At 39.2% G+C, this 19,573-nt stretch overlaps 1 protein-coding gene across 3 annotated transcripts in view; it reads right to left on the reverse strand.

Annotated features, from left to right (window-relative positions):
• Window positions 1-19,573, reverse strand: part of SMYD3 (SET and MYND domain containing 3) — a 441,959-nt gene that overhangs the window by 88,939 nt on the left and 333,447 nt on the right. The gene's annotated exons all lie outside the window — the stretch shown is intronic.

Raw genomic sequence — 19,573 nt, forward strand, 5'->3', positions numbered from 1 at the left:
TTAATTTCATATCAAATATTCAGCTTGGTAGTGTATCCTTCCCTCATATAACCATGCAAAGCTGAAGTGGTTTTAGAAAAGAGTGGAGAAGAACGGTAGTTGTTTGCAAGGAGATATAGCCAAACCCCAAGCCCTCAGACTGAAGTTTCTTAGTGTTCAAATCCAGGAACAGATTAGTAAATGATTCGTCAATGATTAGCAAGTATCATTTTCATGGGCTTAAAAGACAATGAGAATCTGATACCTACTGAATTTTTAATATATCTGAATTATTTGGAACCCACGGTTTTCTATTTTTTACATTTTTGGTAATGGGTTGAGTCTGTTGTCACTGACATACTAATCTTTTAGGTAGAAAAACATTGCATGATACTGCATATCATGAAAAGGCTCAAATATCTTCTGCATAACATTAGATTATTAATATCGTTATGTCTCTGTAGAACAGAAAATGAGTTAGAGTAGCATTTGGCAGATGTGAAAATGAGCTTTGAAAGTTGCATTTTTTTCCATAGAGTAATCACCCAGCGCAGTAAATGCACACCCCTATTTTAAAGATGTACACTGAACAATTTAATTGTATATCTTACCCTATAGAACTGACAAATTAATATTTATGAGAGCATTAAGCATACAGTGAAAAAAATCCTCTTTCAGAATTTCTCATAAACTCTGACAGCAAAGTTAATTTAAATAAATGTACATGCAGTAGGGCATGTGTTCTTTTCAAGTAGTTAGACAATACTTTGATTAGTCTATTATTTATGTAACCCTTTGAAATGTTCCTGATCAATTACAAAAAATATACATCTTAATTATTTCTTTCCTACTGGCATCGGATATACAGTATCAGACAACTTCTGAGCTAAAATTAGTCCATATTAAGTGGCAATTATACTGGTTCTAAAAATATTGACTTGATTTTGGTATTTATTGAAAAAATAATGCCTTCCAGGTAAAAGAAAAAGAAAGCCAGCTTGCGTGGACCTTATTTCTCTCTAATGGATTATAAAGTAGCAGAGGTCAAACATCTCTTAGAACTAAATGAATCCCTTTTCCTTGCAAATCTGCTATTATTACCATAAAACTGTTTATATGAACAATACTGAATTTTGATCACTGTAGAGTTGTAGAGAGACTGTTTCATTGTTTTCTAGTAAAGGCAGGTATTTTATTACGTGGAAAGATTTATACACAGACGTCCCAATAGCTTTTACTTTTTTCTTTTCATAAACGTGTATTCACTTTTTATACTGGGGTACATGTAAAGAAAAATGTGAGATGAATGGATGCTCTGAGATGCAAACATCAAGACTGCCTTTCAGAGCAGCTCTCTGTGAGGCCCCTTTTAACCTGGTTTAAGTATTTTCATAGGATGCAGCTGCCTCTCCATATTCCAAAGAGGCAATAAAATGCCATCTAATTTCTAATTATGCACAGTTTCAAATATGGGACTGAGGCCCAGAAGGATCCTGGGCCAGATCTAAACAGGTATTTAGGAACCTAAACCAAGTCAGAACTCTAACTGCTCCTGCGAATCCGGGGCTACGTGATTTTGCTCTCCGTCCTACCAGAGGCATATGAAGTTATAAATGCCCTGGCGTTTGACTAACCTCCTGGGAGAAAATCTTTTCCCCCTTATAAACAGGCATGGAAAGTGCTAACAGTGGTGCACGTGTAAAGCGTACTACAGACACTAGCCTTTGCTGTGGTTACTTTCTGTCCTCAGCATGTGGAGATAGAGGAAGTGAAATGAGGCCGTTCTTAATATCTCATCATATATGGGGTGAGGAATTCTGGTATAATGATAACCTTTCACCGACAGTTCGAGGCTGGTAACAGATATCAAATACAAATTCACCACAGTATGCCAGCTGGGGATGGAGGTTGGCTGTTTTGTTTCCTGTCTTCCAGATTACTCACAATATCTTCTACAACATTCCTATTCCTGTGAAATTTTAAGGGGTTTCCAATCTCAAAGTTAAGGATCAGCCCTACCAAGGATGGCTCTGAGATTTAAATCCAAAGGTCCACCACAAGAGTTGATGTTGTGGACTGCAGCTCCCAAGAACCAAAAGGAAGAAGGAATTTCTTTTACAGAACACCTGAAGAAAAATCCTTTCTCCTAGATTCCTAGGACTCCCGGACTTCTCTGTGTGGCTCAAATAATAGCTAACTTTTAGCTAAATAACAGCAAACCTACTTTCCCAAAGTCCTCTGAGCTTAACTAACTCAGTTTCTACAGAAAAATAAACTCCATCTTTCTTATGTATCGTGATATTTCTTTCAGGTTTCATGACCACACTGCATAGTCTTCTTTCTGCCTTAATTGACCCATCTTACTCCTTGTACTACGATCTCCAAGGTTTTGATTTTATGTGATCACAGATTTAAAATTAAGAAAGAATAAACAATTTTACCCAGTCTGGTGCTTCAAGAAAAGGTCCCTTCCTAAGCAAGGTCATCGCCACCCTTGTCATCTTAACTCCTTAAGAATCATTTATGTCAGTTATTTTACTTGTGCTGTTATTCAACTTGTCCCTTCCGATTCCTCTAGAAATTCCTTTTTATCCAGCTCCTTAGCAAAATGCACATACAGAGCCAGAACAAAGTATATCAGAGAGTTACACCCACAAATAAGCAAGAATGCCCACAGATTTCAGAACTTTGGAGCTGCCAAGTCAAATTCCTTGCCATTTCTAAAATTTCTGAAATAACACATCTCCCAAAAGGAGAACTGACGGATAATTATCAGAGGAGATTCAGTGGTTTTTCAAACCTCCACAATGTGAAACTTATTGAGGAGTATCCTAGAGCTCTTAAGGCTTATCATCACAGACCAATAGGACCAAAAATCCACTAAAAATTCAAAGTAGCCATTCTCTGGGTTTTAGTTGGTCCTCCGTGGCAATAAATCCTGCAAGTTTATTTAAAAGGAATTATATAAATTAATTGTTTATCGATTATATAAACTGATTGAATTAAATAACAAAAAATCTGCTCTTTTGAGGGACTGCATGTGTTTTAGAGAGGTACCCTATACTCAGTAAGGTAATACAAGTAGAATATGTAATCTTTCCTGGACTGGTGAATGCAATGATAATAAATCATCAGTAGAGAACAACCATTATTTTCAGACGTTACCAGCAAACTAAAATTGCTGTAATCTGTTAAATTTTACTTCCTCTCTGAACGGCAGATGAAAACTCTGTAATTTACATCGTAAGGAGGTCTCTGCACCCAAGACATCTGGAGCTACTGTTTGAGCAATCTCTGTCTGTGCCAGACCAACAGCCCAGTGGAGAGCCATGCAGATTTGCTTTGGTGTTTGTGTCTGACAGAACATGAGGGCTTTAGTTGGGCCATATAGCAAGCTGAATTTGCTTTCAGTTCTGTCTGTCCTAATCTGATTGTAGGCTGACTATGACTCCCATTCAGATATTATTCACACCATCTATACAACAACAGACTTGCACTTGGCTTAAGTGAAGCAGATCCAGACCTGATAGCAGGACATTCCAGATTTGGAATTTCTGATACTAAGATAACGGAAATTTGAAGAAAGGGTGAAAGGGAAAGAAAAGAAATTATTATTGGTTAATACTTAACTGCTTACAAACGCTAGGACTAATAAGCAATGATTTTGTCTCCAAGTGTTCCTGTATATTACTGCAACACAGTGAGGCAGCTCTTACAACACACTAAAGAAACCCCCATGAGAAGATCTAATAAAGGGCGTATTCTGCTGATAAGGTCAATATAATTTTCAGTTTGGATTTGGAATGAATTCAGCCATGTCTGTAACTGGAGTGTCGCAGCTGGCGTATTCTAACCCACTACCAGGAAGAAAGCCATAACTCACACTATTTTCCCTGATTTATGAACGTAACGTAAATTAAAGATATAAAAAACTTTATGGATTATTAAGTTTCTCATTCACACCAAAGCTGTCTGGTTATTCCCAGTCATCAGTAAAAATATAACAAAGGATGCTGTAACCAGGTCTCACATTATTTAACAGACTTCTCAAGAGACTCAAACATTAACCAGGCAGAAGGGGTGGATAGTAAACGCTACTGCATCCAGCAGTGTGATGGGCACACTAATTCAAATGACTGAGACATACCCCAGAGACCTTCTTGCACCACTTGCCCCACTATAAGGCTGCACTGATGGCTCATTCCCACTTAAGGATGAACAGATACTTGGCACAGATGGTTGAGAGACCTCAGATCTACTAATGACTTCATTTGGCACAAGGAGTGCTAGAGCGGAGGAGACGGTGCTAAACTGCAAATGCATAGTAGGCCGCGGCAGTGACGGAGCTGTCAAGCCCACAGTTTTTTGGAGTCCATTTCACCCAGTCGCTCCCTGCCACAGCCACCCACACTTCCTGGGTGGGCAGAGCTTCTCTCACTGCAACGTCTCACGTACCAGGCACAGCTCATCAGCTCTGCCCGATAGGCAGGGTGCCAAGGAGGGAGGCAGGAGGCAGGGTGAGGTGGGAAGGTGTCTGCCCCCAGTGTGTGGCTTATATTCATGCTTGCAAGTTTTACTAAATCAGGAACTCCGAATCTGACTCCACCTTCCATCATACTGGAGACCTACTTGTTTGCTTCCACAGGAGCCATACAACCAAAACCACATGAAGGAGCCGCTGAAAGGATCAAAATAAATGAAGAAAAACGATTCTTTGGTGTTCTATTCCAGACTGAAATCAAAATACATCAGAATGGCTTTTATCTCATTTACATTTTCAGACTAAGGAATGGGACAAAGTACTTAACTGTTTGTGATACATGATCAGAAGCCAAATTTTGCTGCAATACGATGAAATTCAGGGGAGGTACGTTTCTTTCACACCATGACTGAATCTGCAATTACTACATTTTACTTTAAGAACAATACAGCCTATTAATCTCCTCTGCAAAATGATCAATATTTTGGCTGAATAAAGACTACCATTACTTTAGAGCTAGTTACAGCAAAGATGACTATTTTCAACTGTTTTTCAGTTCTTCATCTTATGCCTTTGAAGATTTTTCCTCATACCATTTGCAAATATTTCAGCCCTTTTTTGCTATCTTAGCATACAAAAGTTTCTGACTGGTGTGCAGAACACAGGTATCCCTTGCAGAAAGGTGTTACTGAAACTAAGCCAGTAAACCAGATAAATCTGGCCTGACATTAGGCGATGATTTAATGCAAGCATGCCCCAGGCATCTTTTTTCAGTACTCAGCTAAGTGGTGCAATTTTGATTGGAATGGAATGAAAATAGGTCATGGCAAATTACCCTCTCTTCTTAACCCCACACATATTTCTCCAATTTTTCAAATAAAAATATTTAGCTATGCAGCTAAATGTATGTGATTACGAAGAATTCCAAAGCCGTCATTACTAGGACAAATGTTGTGTTTGCCATGGGCACTTTTTTTTTTGGTATTTGCAAGATGTAGTTATAAACCTGAGATGAAAAGCTAAAGCCTGAAACATACAAAAATATTACACTTTGAGGCTCAAATAAAATATTTTTAAGTTTTGCAAAACTCCCATTAAAAAATCCATGCAAACTATGTCCTATTTTTCCACAAATTTCTCCGCTGACAACAATCAGCAAGTCTCATGTTCATTTTGGTGAAATTCTAGCTTTTATCTGGTGCTGGGAGTATTACTGTTATTACTGCTTTTTGGAACAGAACTTAAATGTTTCTATTTCTGAAGCAGAACTGGAGAAAGGGAGCTGCAAAGCCACTAACGGATCATATTACAGTATGCATGCAGCACTTGGCATTATTAACTGGAGTGGAGTAGAGGCACGACATCCTTCTCTTCTCCCTTGTTTTTCTGCTGGTAACTCCACTCCTGTGAAATGGGGTAGAGTTATTAACTTAACTTCAACAGCCACTGCACGCCCACCTATTCAGAATAAACTGTTTGTTCTAATAAATTAGACCAAACTCCACGGTATCCAGGAATGGCTAAGCTGTCTTTGTATCTGTCTTGCCTAAATATGTTTTACAGGTTGCTGTTTATCTGCTTTGCAATCAACAAAACATAAGAGGGACTAAATAGGAAAATAAGGGTGAGATTCAGTTATGGCTGCCGATAGGAATATGGCATAAGCAAAATCAAAACATTTCTGAATTGATCTTGTATAACTTCAGCCAATAGTACGCGTGGAATAAACGAGACTCTGGCATTTCCCTTCATCACACAGATGACCTCCTCATACCAGACTCCTTACTGCTAGACAGCTTAAGTTAAGGGACGTGAATCCTAGTCTGTATTTTGGGGTTTGCTGACTTTATTTTCACAGTTGCAATATAATTGCTCTTTCTTCTGGAGGTGCTTGTTGACTTTCAAGTAAGTTTACTTCTTAAAGTTCATCAACGAAAAGTCTTGGGATTTGGTCTTTTATGCTTGGTGGATTTTTGCCTTACTTTCCTCTTTCCTTTTCACTCTTTGCCTATTGCCCAACAGTATCTTTTCTACTGGTGAAAAAAAAAAAAAAAAAGAGAAGGGAGAAGATGTGAGGAAAACCTGTTTCATACCATTTCTTTAAAATTGTTTCCAGTACAAAAACTTTGAAAGCACAAAAGCTTGAGAAAGTTTGAAGAGGAGGAAAACTCCAAAGAGAAGAAAATAAAATTCAAATTTCTCTTCCAAAAAGTGATGGCGTAGAAAGAATATTTTCATTTCTGAAAAACTTAAAACATATATTGAAACTTTGATTTTGAAGTTTCTTTGGAAAAGGGGAACAAAAACATTAATTTTGATTTCTTCAGACATGTAGAAAGCACTTTTCTCCAACTTATGAAAAATATTTTTAAAATAATTTTTTCAAAAGTAGCATGTGGTTTTTGAAGCAGCTGTAGTCTCAGTTTGCTACTTGAGTTACATCCTAAAACAGAGACGACTGGGGAATTTTATAACTGAACCTAAGACCTTCTTTCTTCCTTACTACGGTAAAAGAATACGTGGAAACGAGTGGTGCCAGCATATGACACTACAAAGCTGTAAATGTCCATGGTCACCGCAAAGCAAGGCTAACTACAGCTTGCTCTGTTTTATATTAACCAGACAAAATCTCAGGGTCTCATAATGTTTGGGCGCCTAGGCCCCCCAAAATACTGATTTCAATGCCATTTCCTTCCGTTTCCTTTTTCTAACGCCCTTCCCCTATAGATTACCTACTACTCCTTTTCTTTTGACATAGTTTTATAAAAAGGAATAACTATTGTTCTCTTTATCAAAACACTAAAGCAAAGACCAAAAAAGAAAAAAAAAAAAGAAAAAAAGCATGAGAGTTATTTATATATCATTTCCTTTTTAATTTTTCCTATCATTCAAATTGGGTGGCATGGCTACCTTCAAAAATCAGTGGGCCAGCCATACTCCTGATGTAAATCCATCACTGTCAGTGGTCTAAACCTTTTCTACCCATTAAAAGCCTTTGGAAATCAGTAAATAAGTCAATGGCAAACATGCACTATGTATGTTCTTTCTTCCAGACAGCTAACAGATCAAATATTCACCATGAGCAGGTCTTTTTAATAACATGCAAAGCAACAATTTAAAAATTATACAAGCTGTCCATAAAATGCCAATGTAGTACTGCATAAATAAAAAGCTCTCCTTTTAAGGTTTCTCAGCAATTGATTACCAGGTGCTTGCAAAATGCTTTTGAACTTAGCCTTACTCCTCTCTCCCACAGAGGGTGCATGAATAAGGTTATCAGATACAATGACTGATCCCGCACTCTACCTTCCCAGGTGCCCTGTAGAAGACAGGCTACAGCAGTCTGTGGCCAGTGAAAAGTTGTGGAGTACCGGATGATATTCAACAAATGTATTAAGAACAGGTGGCAATTAGAAGTTTAATAGGATGAGGTAAACCAGTGAAACAAAAAGCCTACTAGGTATTTAATCTTGAAACTTTGAAATACCTAGTAGCTTGCTCCAACGAGGTGTCTTTAGGAAGAAAAAGGGTAACTACCTATTAAAGATGGTTTTAAGAAGTCCAGGCATGGAAGAGATGGTGAAATCCAGACCACAGTTCTACACCCTTATCTGGCTGAAGGGGAAAACTGATTGGAGTAGGTGTGCCGGTACAAAAGGATGTATCTGACCATACTGGGAAACAGCAGGATACAGGAAGGTAGAAAACATTGAGTCAAGCTCCATTTTGGTTTCAGGACAAAATACAATTGCTACACGTAAGGTAAAGATGTGGTGCATGGAACAAATTAAAACCAAAGCAGTAATTTTAAGGCCTGTATTGCTCAAGTACTCGGTGCTCAAAGGATTTACAGATTTCCATAGGACCTGTGCATTCTTAGTATCTCTGAAAATCAACTTCCCCAAGCGTTTCCAGCTAGCCTTTCTGTTACTTTTTTTCTACAACTCTGCTTTTTGGACTACTTCAAACATCAGACTATTTGGGCTATTTCAGGAAACAGTTTAAACAACTTAATTTTTGGAATTCCATAACATTGCACATGTTTAGTCTCAATACAGTACATACGCTTCCAGTTACTGTGAGGTATAGCTTTCATGCTCATGTCACTAGTTTTCTCATTCTCATGATCTTACTCCAACATTCTTGGACCGCCACTTGGAATATATAAGCATTTCAACAATTCCTAAAAAAGAAGGGTCAATCTGGAATTTACTAAAAAGACTGTTTGCTAGTGTAAATTGGTGTATTAGGAGTTTTTTTTATCAGGATATTGGCATTTTTCAGGACCCAAGGGGACAAAGCCCTAAGCAACCTGGTCTGAATTCAGTGTTGGCCAGAGGTGGCACTGGATGATCTCCTAGGGTCCCTTCCAACCTAAGTGATTCTGTGACTCCATCTCCACTGACTTCTCATTTTCATGGTAACGTATTTCAGACCGTTTGTATATAAATATAAATGTCATACCTCTTTGGTATAAAAGAACATATATTCTTTGCTAAACATGAAAAGCCTGTTTAATAGGAGAAAGTGGAAGAGAGTATTAACCCTCATGAAATCGCCATTTTTTTTCCTGAGAATTTCTTTACAAAGTTTGTAACTAAGCAGTCTGTTGGTAGGAAACATTGCTACCGTGAGAGGCAGAGGACCAGAAAATGAAATGATCTTCCCTTTGAGATTGCCAATGGTTTCTGTGTCTTTAAGGTTCTTCTCCACACCCACGCTAGACAGTGTTTTGTCAGACAAAAAAATCTTTGCTGATTTTTTACTGCTTCTGCTATCCCTCCTTAAGAAGGCTGTATACCGGAGTGTACTGGAAAATGAAAACCATCCCAGGACAACCTTTTGTGATGTTGTTGATATATGGAAGATAGAAGCACACAGAAAAGGACTTTAGATGCAATAGCTTTAATTCATGTGGTAAATGCCCAAGTCATAAAAAGTCCTCTCCGTGCTTATACTCACGTGCCTCTTTACAAATCCAGCCCCCTGTGCTTTCTATTTAACAGAGAAAACATTTAAGATCCTACTGTGTAACTTTTCCCTGAAGTTAGTGAGGAATTCAGCAGACAATTCACGCTGATATTTATTTCAGAAGGCAGAAGAAAGGGTGTCAAGTGGAATTAAGGGGGCGGGACTTAAGCTTTGGCCATATATAATTGATTGCCTTCAGTGGAAGCAATGAAAAAGGAGCTTATCAACAGAACTCTGAGATGCAAGGCAAGGAAATGGATGGAAATAAACTAGAGCATTTCGGAGTACTAAGCAAGAAGTTAAAAAAGAAAGAACCGAGAGAGATCTGCAAATAATTTGAGAACACATATTCCTGTAATTCAAGGAAATAACATGGAATTCTAATTCATCTAACTATCCTTTGTGATATGCATGAGTACCTGAAGCAATAAAATAGAAGTAAAGCATTGCAAGTAATAATAATTATGATGCTGAGGAAGGACTTCCCACCTTCAGAATTACGGAATTTGATCTTTCACTCTCAAAGAGAAAAAAATGCATTTCATTTTTAAAAGTGTCTTTACCAGATGTCTTGGAAAAACAGAGAAAAAGCAAGGTTAGACAAACACCAAGTTGAGCTCACAGTTCAAATGCTTGTGGGTAGCTGACTAAAGTTCACAGACCTGTATGTAATCACTGTCTACAGGAAATACTTATGTTAAAGAAAGAATTCTCTCCTCACTCTTTCACCTTTGCCCTTCCACATACTCACCAGCAAAGAAACATCCTAACCGCATTTCTGTGATGAACAGAATTGTCCTCCCTCTATGAGATTAACTAACTCTAACAGCCAGGAACAGCTTCGCAGACACATGATTTTAGCAAGCATTAACTGGTAAATGATGTATTTGTACACAAATGGCCTAAGCTTGAAAAAAAATCCACTTGTTCATTTTTAAACCATTTAACTTAGAATACAAAATTTGCACTTACATTAATGTAAATTGGCAGTTAACTTCAGCGACATCAGATGAGTTACATGAAACCAGAATTAGGTAGGAAGCTCACGAGCTGAACCAATTGCTATGAGCATCGAAATTGGGTGATCTAGACAGTGTGGTTAAAATTCTGTACATTTCAGACAAAACAAATCCTTGCCATTAAACATCTGCAAACTTTGAGTTGCTTAATTCTTAACCAAAGTCCTTAACCACAAATGCCTCAAGCTTACATCTAATGCAGAAGTTTCAAGAAAAAAAAAATTGTAGATGTGATGATATCATTAAAGTTAAATAACCTAAGTAGTCAAAATCAGAGTCTGAGTGTACATTTTAAAAAATAACATGCAATTTTGTTTCCCTCTTTTTTTTCCCAACTTGAAATAACTTGAAAAGGATTGAAACTTTGCATTTATCAAAAATGTCTGTGCGCTCCTAGCTTTCAAGTGATATACTGCCATCCGCAAGGTGACTGCCATAAGCCTTCATGTGGAAGAGAGACTTTTGCCTACCAAAAAGAACCAAAACTTCTTTATAGGAAAAGTTGTATCCTCCTCTCTGTATGCAGACAGTAGTAAACCCTAGAAGGCAGATGAATACCAATATGTTTTCATTTAATTTTTTTTGCCTTATGATTTTTAAGCCAATTCAATAGTTTTCTAATCAATTCTTGATTTCAAAAACTTTAGGAACAGACATGATTCTTTACATTTCCAAATCCCAACATTCACTGCAATCTGAGAAAAATAACAACGGTCTTATATATTTGCAGCAGGAAAGGTGGCTGTGCTGGCTTTATAAAATCAATTTACAGATGTACAAAATATAAAACTTCTTTGATTCACATCACTCTCCTGGTGCTCCGCACTGTTTTTTACTGACATGCAGATTCACTCTCAGCAAATCTTTAGCTACAGTTTTCACATCCCTTACAGACAGTTCTTTTCATCTTGTACAAACCAAATCTTTACACATATTTCAGATATACCCAAGATGAGCAAGCCAGCTAGATGAACAGTGATTTCCACAGGCAACACGGAGCAGCTGGTATTTCTATTGCACCTGACAAAAAACAGTGGTGACATGAAAGAACATACTAATTTCTGGTTACAATAATACTAGTGGATCCCAGCAGATTCCTCAGCTCTATAACCAATGTAAACTCTTAGCTTATACCTTGAAGCTCTCTTAAATACAGCACTAAACTAATGTCAGTGCAAAACTGGATCAGGAATACAAGCCACACTGCACGAGCTAGTTCAGATCGACTGCTCCATTTCTCCTCACAGCTGGCATTTTGAGACTGAGTCTTATGACCATACTGTTTTTACACCAGCCTAACGGCAGAAAACTACATGGCCACATTCTTACTTCATGTATTAAATACTTTACAATTCATTATTCAGACTAGGATTATTTAAGCACTTATTAGTTAGGAGCATATATTCCTTTCAGCTAGGACTTGTCTCTCAGCTGATATGACTGTCTATGAAAATTTTACCATTAAATTGTTTTATTTCCATGAATAGAATGCAGTAAAACTATGAAGTGATTACAAAAAAAAAAAGTTTTCCCCTAGCGATCCATTCATGAAACAATAGGAATCACAAAGAAAAATAACAAAGTCTCACTAGGTAAGTTTTCACTGACTGCTAGTGATGAGAGCCATATGAGAACAAATAAAATCAGTCCATACCTTTTTACATTAGCAAATGGGCAATCGATTCTTTTTTTACATATTATGACAGAAAAGAGTAATTTGTTCCATTAATTCTTGTTTAAGTCACAGTCAAAAAAATTTTCGTTAGCTTTTTAAACGCTGTGCTACCTTTGGCCAATCATCTCAAATATAAATCAGCTGAGTGAAAAATAGTAAAATTATAACCTTTGGGTCATCTCACAACCAGAAGAGTTTCAAATACCAAGCCAGAATTAAAAATCCTCCACATCTTCTTTTATATTGAATTTATCCCAATGAAAATACTAAACATTTAGAAAGTCTGAATGATGATGTAGGCTTTGTGACCAGTATTTCCATACTGAGGCTGAGTCTATTCCCATAAAGAGTGAGTAACGTCACCTCCTTAGTGAAGCTGAAAGAGGCACCCTTTTCACTGTTTGGGTGCTCATTATGCATGACGGAAGTACCCACTTCTCTTAAACTTCATTGCTATTACACTTTTAACATTTTGTACTCACTGTCATGACAGCATCACATTGAACAGTCCATTCAGCTATTACTACTTGTTGGATCATTTAAATCAATTATTTTGTTCACATAAGATATTAAAAATAAAAATATGAAAGTTATCCCTTAAGGACAAATTCATACTTTTCAATCTGTTTCTCTGAACTACATTACCAACCCTCGAATTACGAAGCCATGATTTTAAATAAAGAAGATAAGAAGCAGGAGAGGGAAAAGTGACCAAAAGTATAAAATGACTGAATCAAGTAAAGACAAATAAAATAGAGACCAAAACTACAGGAAATAACACTTTAAAAAAGTAATAGATAACCTGCATCTTAATGAGCATTTATTAACAGTTCTCTTGTGGAAACGGTATGGAGCAAAGGACTGGCAAAACGCCAGTCAAGGCCAATCGTGAAAAATTTCCACAACCTGTTCCCGCAAAGTGGTACAACATACAGGGCCTACTAGAATATAGGAGAGGACATAATTTTGTTTTAAAAGTTATTACAGCATCTTAAAACACTCATCAGCCTAAGCGGGGACGCAGCTGTGGCCCAGGAGCTGCTCGCAAAGGGGCCAGCGCGGCCAGAGACAGCCCACAGCAGCATTGCCTCCCTGCTCGGCTGCAGGGCTGGATTCGGCCCGCGAAGCCTGAGCTTCTGCCCGCAGTCTCAAGGTCCCTGACTCCAAGCCATGCTCAGCAATTCACAACATCTTCCTCTCGTTAACTACAGGCCTCTTTACATAGCGTCGGTTGCCAAGCAGGTGTAAGGCATAGGCTTTGCCTTGTAAAGGGCACTGCATAAATACAGCAGTCCATCCACCATGAACTTCTCATCCAGCAGTGCCTACACCTGGAGGGTGCACTTTCAGCTCCTGCATCTTAGGAGCAAATGAATGAACACTGATACCTTGAATGAACATTGATTCTCTTCTGCTGCTTTACAAGCAAAAAGCTCTTTTGAGATTGTCACCTAACTTTGTACAAACCAGTCCGACATTTGAAGATTTGGGAATAACTAATCCCTATTTGCTCTTGTTTGAAAAACAAACCCTACCGCAGCAAGCACTGGGAAAGAAGTTTCGTTTTTCACGTGAGCTTTCTCACCAGCCTCAAAAGGGCGGCTCACGTGTCACTGCTCTCATTCCTGCCTGCCTGAGAAAACCACCCTGCAACCCATTCCCTCAAAAAGTTCAGCCTTTCACCTGAGTGTTGACTTTCTGGTTATCACTAGTTGTGTCTTACTGCGTCTAAAGGCCCTGCAGTATGACTACGGTAAAAAGCTATTTTGAAACCTATCTTTCACTGAACAGCCACGTGCTTTTCATGCAGAATCTAGCCACTGGGAGGATTCCCAAACTGTAAGAGCCAGAGACAGTCCCAGGACCTACGCACGAGATGGGACATGACAGTAGTAACGGTGAGGTTGCTTTTTTACACATTTCTTGCTGGAAAACATGTCACTGAGTAACATTTGACAATATTTATTAATACATCAAATGCAAAGGTCCATTATCAGAGAAAACATGCTAAAGTGAGAAGCTGAGTGCAGCACACTCCATCTTGATATCTAAAGGGTGATTTTTTTATAACGAGACGCCCATGAGACTAAGCAGCTTCAGTAAAGGGCAAGAAAGCTGACGGGGCTTGAGGAGACAGCCGCATTAGTATAGGCATTTGGGGAGACGGAAGCAGGGATGATTTTGTCAAAACAAAAATAGTGATTGAACTCCTATGTAAAAGCCATTATTAAACAAGCCCTATGTACACAAGCCTGACGAATCTGCTCCAAGGAGATCTGCAAAGAGATAATGGCAAAATAAAGCTCACTGATATTTACCCAGCCTGACTTTTATCTGTTGGTTTTGTGTTTATGACTATGAACATATTATCATGGCACTTCATGTGTTTGCCAAAAAAAGGACATGCTATTTGGCAACATAGTCTTTGGCAGAAATTTAGCCAGGAAGCCACACATTTTTCAGTCCAAGTATCCATAGTAACTGACTGCACAGTAACTGAACTTGGGTACTTATCAGTTTAAAAATTATTCAGAAAGGAAACTGCTACATATTTGAATTAATAAACATCAGAGCCTCTTCATTTTCTTCATTTGCATGAATAAGAATGTTTATCCTAATTAGAGCTGAGCAAATCATTTTCACCAGATCGTTTACCCCACAAAAGCAGCTTCTGCCTTTACTTCACGGAATGCCTGGAAGTAGATTATTACTCTGTCAGAATTCATTCAAAATCAGCTCAAACCTTTCTTTTTCGTTATCGCTATTACTACCAATCATGAACTAAGTAGTAAAAATTCACAGCTGAATACTGCAATTGTGATGGCCACTGAGCCTGAAGACACATCTGATGACTCAAATACTGAAAATACTGTGCGATATTATTGTGATTGCATAGCAGCTGAGTTGCTAAATGTAAATTTTATCCCAAAGACAAGCTTGAAGAAGCCTCTGGAGGAGTGCCCTGCACTGGAACAGTCGAAGTTTAAGGATAGGTAGCAAGTTACCACGAATCTTGGAAAATATGAATTCTTTACTTCTGTGGCCCACACATAAATTGCCACCCAGGGAATCCTGAGAATTATTATTTTAAATATTGGGGGGGGGTGTATTTTTTCTTTCCTCTCCCATTATCTTTTCCTTATTACAGTGACAACTCCTTAAATGCTTTCTGAGGGGGACCAGTGACAAAAAATAGCAATACTTCAAACCCATAAAGCAAGATAATGGAACACCGCATTCGGTTGAGGAAAAAAAGGTAACGCCTTTGGAGAGCCTTTTCTCTTTCCAGCTTCTCGGGACTACCACTCTGGCACTTCAGTTCTTCTAGCCGCGAGCCGAAACTAGAGTCTGATAGGCCTGAAATATTATTAGCTGGCACTTCTGCAGTTTTCTAGTTTGACTTGCTCAAGGACACCAAACAGTAGAGAGACGTTAATCCGTTAGCGTGGTTAACAGCTCTGCGAGGAAGGGAAGGGCAGAACTGAATCAGGCAGAGGCTGAATATAACGCTGAGGTCGTGGAGCAAACCAGCAACAGCCGGGAATACGAAAGAATTCGGATAGCGTCTTTCACTCTATCTAAAAGGTTTACAGTAAAAAAAAAAAAAAAAAAAAAAAAAGAAGAAGAAATAAAGCTCACCGTTGGCTGGAAAACTCCACGACTGAAATTGTGTTTCTGGCTTTACGCGCCTCTGTGGCACACGGCGACGGTGCTGAGCTGTAATAGTGCCGCAGGCACGGCGCTGGTACTGACTGTTAGAGCAGTTAAGGGGCCAGGTATCACTTACTTCACGTCTCCTGCCTCGACTGGGTAACGCCAGAAAACAGGCTGGTAGCTCTGACGCACGTCTCTAAACCTAGCGCCTTTATACGCATTATTGCATTTCTGCTAACTTTCGTTACAGAGCGAACTCAGCGCGTGAAGAACAAAAAAGCGGGCTACCGGGCGAGGGCGAGGCTGGAAACCTCTGCAGCAGCAGAAATCCGTAAAGCACGGCCCTGGCCCTGGCCCTGCCCGGCTCCGGCCCCACGGCGGGGCCCGACGCCCCCCAGCGCGGGTCTGGGGCCGGCCCCGGCTGCCCCCGGGGCCCTGCGCCCTCGGGGAGGGGGGACGGACGGGGCCCGGGCGGACACCACCCTCCCCAGGAGCCTTTTTATTGAGAGAAGAAAACGAGACAAGATCTAAAAGGCTGCCTTTCTCCTCCCTCTTCCCCCACTGAAAAATAACCCTCGAGAGTCAAACCTCTGCTATGACAGGAAAATAAGAGCCCACCGTAAAAACGCCTGTTTTTCAGAATTATGCTCTTCTCTCTATATGGAAAGCACAGGCAATTTCTGGCTCCCCTGAAAGTTGCCTACAGTGAAATTTAGAAAAAAGAAAGTATTGTTTAGGCTGGAAAGCGAGAGGATTAATGTATATAGAGCATACCTAACTCAATGTACGTAGGAAAACTTAATATATGTGAGAAAATAATGTATGCAGGAAAATATTCGCTGCTGTTCACTTTCAGGGGATAGGTAATATGAGCTGTTTTTCATGAAGTCTATGATATTTGCCACTTTAGGAGAAGCAGGTTGGGATGGATGAGATAGATAACTGATTTTCATGGGTTGTTTTCACAGCACACCCCAGTTAGTGGCTCTTAATTCAAATTCATATGCAACTTCTTAAAAACCATGAGAAAAATATGTATGTGGCCTAGTCTGGCTTCAGATTACAGATCCGCTTGCTCGTTTTACATCAGATCTCAAAAAAACGATAATTTGAACAAATTCCTGGTGCTCTGAATTTCTGCTCACAGATGGTTTTTACAGGTATGCGTACTGCTGTCAGAGGACGCTATCCAGCCTTTTGCTATTAGGGCCAAAAGCAAAGGCTTTTTCAGGAAAATAAGGCAATTCCTATATAGTCAAGTTGAACTGTGCTTCATGCAAATCGCAGTCTCACTGGCAGCACTAGGACTGCTCACCAACTGACATGTTTCTCAGTAGAAGTAAAGGAGAAAACATTTTGGCACACAAAAGGTAATTATCTTCGAACTAATGCTAGTTTTCTCCTCTAGTATGGTCCATAAGCCTCAATACCAGCACCAAGACAAGGAAGATTGCATGATTCGTGTTGTTTGCAAGAGCTCTCCCTCAGCCCTCATACAAGACATCTGAACACCACTCTGTAGACGCCATGATTTTAAAACAGTGAAAATGCATTTTCATTTGCAGAGCAGATACTTCGTTGTCAAAAAGCCTATGTTTTTAATGAAAGTATAGTGGTTTCAGCTGGAAGGACAGGGTCACTGCTCATATGTTCTACCCAGACAATATCTGGTTTGCAGATGATGAGAGGAAGCAGCTCCGGCTTAGCCAAGTCATAGGAGAACAGCCTCCACTGAAAGGAAAGAATGGGTTTGATAGTGAACACCTTAAGGACAATCTGTAAACTAGATTCAGTTGGTGTTTCATCAGAAAATGCCACGTTGCAAAATCCAAGCATTTTACAGAAATGCCAGTCTCACACAACTGCTGCTATGACGCTGGAGGGCACATTTAACTTGACAAATATACTGTATGAGATACGGGGAGTTTTCCTTTTTTTTTCTTGGAGTTTCCTATTTGTTAGAAAAGTTTTGAAGTTTCACTCTAATTTGACATGAGGCAGCTAGAGCTCACCCAGCTGGAACACTACGAAGCACACCCAACCAACAATACTAATGAAGCCGTTATCATAAATTACAATACATCTTTCCAATAGTGCTGCTAAACAGACTACCTATCATCTTATTGGACTGGCTTACTTTCTCCACTGCACTAACAACCAGGAGACCCCTGCGCTAATGCAGCCATACTTGAACAGGTGAGGCCCGTCCGACTTTTGACACCCAGTAAGTATTTGCAGTACTGGAGCACTTCCTCAACTGATGTATATTGGCATAGCTCACATATATTTCAGCTGGCAGTGTGACAATTTATAACAGCAAAAGATCCATCCGATTAATGATGAAAATGTAACGTAATTAGGGAGGAAGCTGGTTGCTGTCTTTGTAATGGTACATATCCTACCTAGGCCCAACTCGCTTGGTGAGTACTTTTTGTCTGAGACCCAACTTTCATTTCTTTTTGACAGGAATCTCTGTTAAGGCTAGCATGAATTAAAGATTACTGCAAGAAAGAAAGTGGCAACAAGAAATCAATTGGTAATGATAGCAGATTCACGACAGCATCCTTTTTTAACGTATAGTTGTACATTTGCCAAAATGTGAATACTTTGCTCTGGGAACATTAAATCATAAAACCGATCAACTTTACGTGGACTTTAAGAAACATCATCAAATTGATCAAATAAAAACTGTAGAAGATTTATCACAGATGCCCTGACCTGATGTCCAAAACAGCCTTTCAAATCAATTAGCTTTCTGTCTTGAAATGTAAGAACACTTTAAGAACTTTTTTAATGCTTATCTCAGACTGTGTGGGTGGATGAATAAAATCAAGCATCTGTGAATCTCTCACAAAGATACGATGTCCCTGTTCTCAGGCTCTAATACCATCTCTTTTTTTTTTCAAAGCCAAAATGCCTGATGAATGATAAAGTATCCACCATCATTTTGAATGCTCAAAAGTATGTGCAGAATTATTTTCTAAAAATAAATCAGATACAGTCTCTGTCTTGGTTCTTAAACTGTCTAGCTGGAGCCCTATTTGGCAGCAGTCACTGTAGTATTTGAGCGCTTTCCGAATATCAGCATGCATGCTGGATTTTGGAATTCCCTCTCATCCCCAAAGCTCCCCTGACCAGGAAGGATGTTACTGCTGATGGTCCCCATTCCGCAAACCTGTTTCCTTTTGGGGGAACACTGTGGCTACATAGTGCTATACAGTGCTTCCCTGACCTCCAACCAAACATGGTGCCTCAGTGTCAGTCTCATGTTGAGTAACTGAGTCTTAAATGAGCGTTCTGTCTCCTTTATAGCTCTTCCCTTCTGAAACGGGCCAAAATTAAATGCATACAGAGCCATGTGATAAGTAATATGAATACTTCCAAGACTTCCCAAGAAATTTCCCCCATGCTTTGGTTGTAATCATATTACTTGCAGAATATAAAGTATGTCAACATCTAACACCTCATGGACTTCAGTAAACACAGAAAACTCAAAGGCACTCAAAGGAGGGGGGTACAGAGGCCAAGGGCAGAGTGCTCAGTGCCTGCGCTAGAGCAGCCGGGCTGGCTGGTACCTGCACTGGCAACAGCATCTAAAACTAGCAACAACCTCCAGTACCCTACATGTATCTCTCTACAAAATTCATTTACTGAAACTTCCAAGAGTCAAGTGCGCGTATCTGAGTTTCAGATACTTTGTAAACAACCTCAGACTTCAATGCAAAAAAACCAAAAATTGGATTTTTAAAAGAACAGATTTTAAGGTGTGGTCAGATGATCATGCACACCATAGTG

The sequence above is a fragment of the Struthio camelus genome, chromosome 3, assembly GCF_040807025.1.
Source record: "Struthio camelus isolate bStrCam1 chromosome 3, bStrCam1.hap1, whole genome shotgun sequence".
Lineage (NCBI taxonomy): Eukaryota > Metazoa > Chordata > Aves > Struthioniformes > Struthionidae > Struthio > Struthio camelus.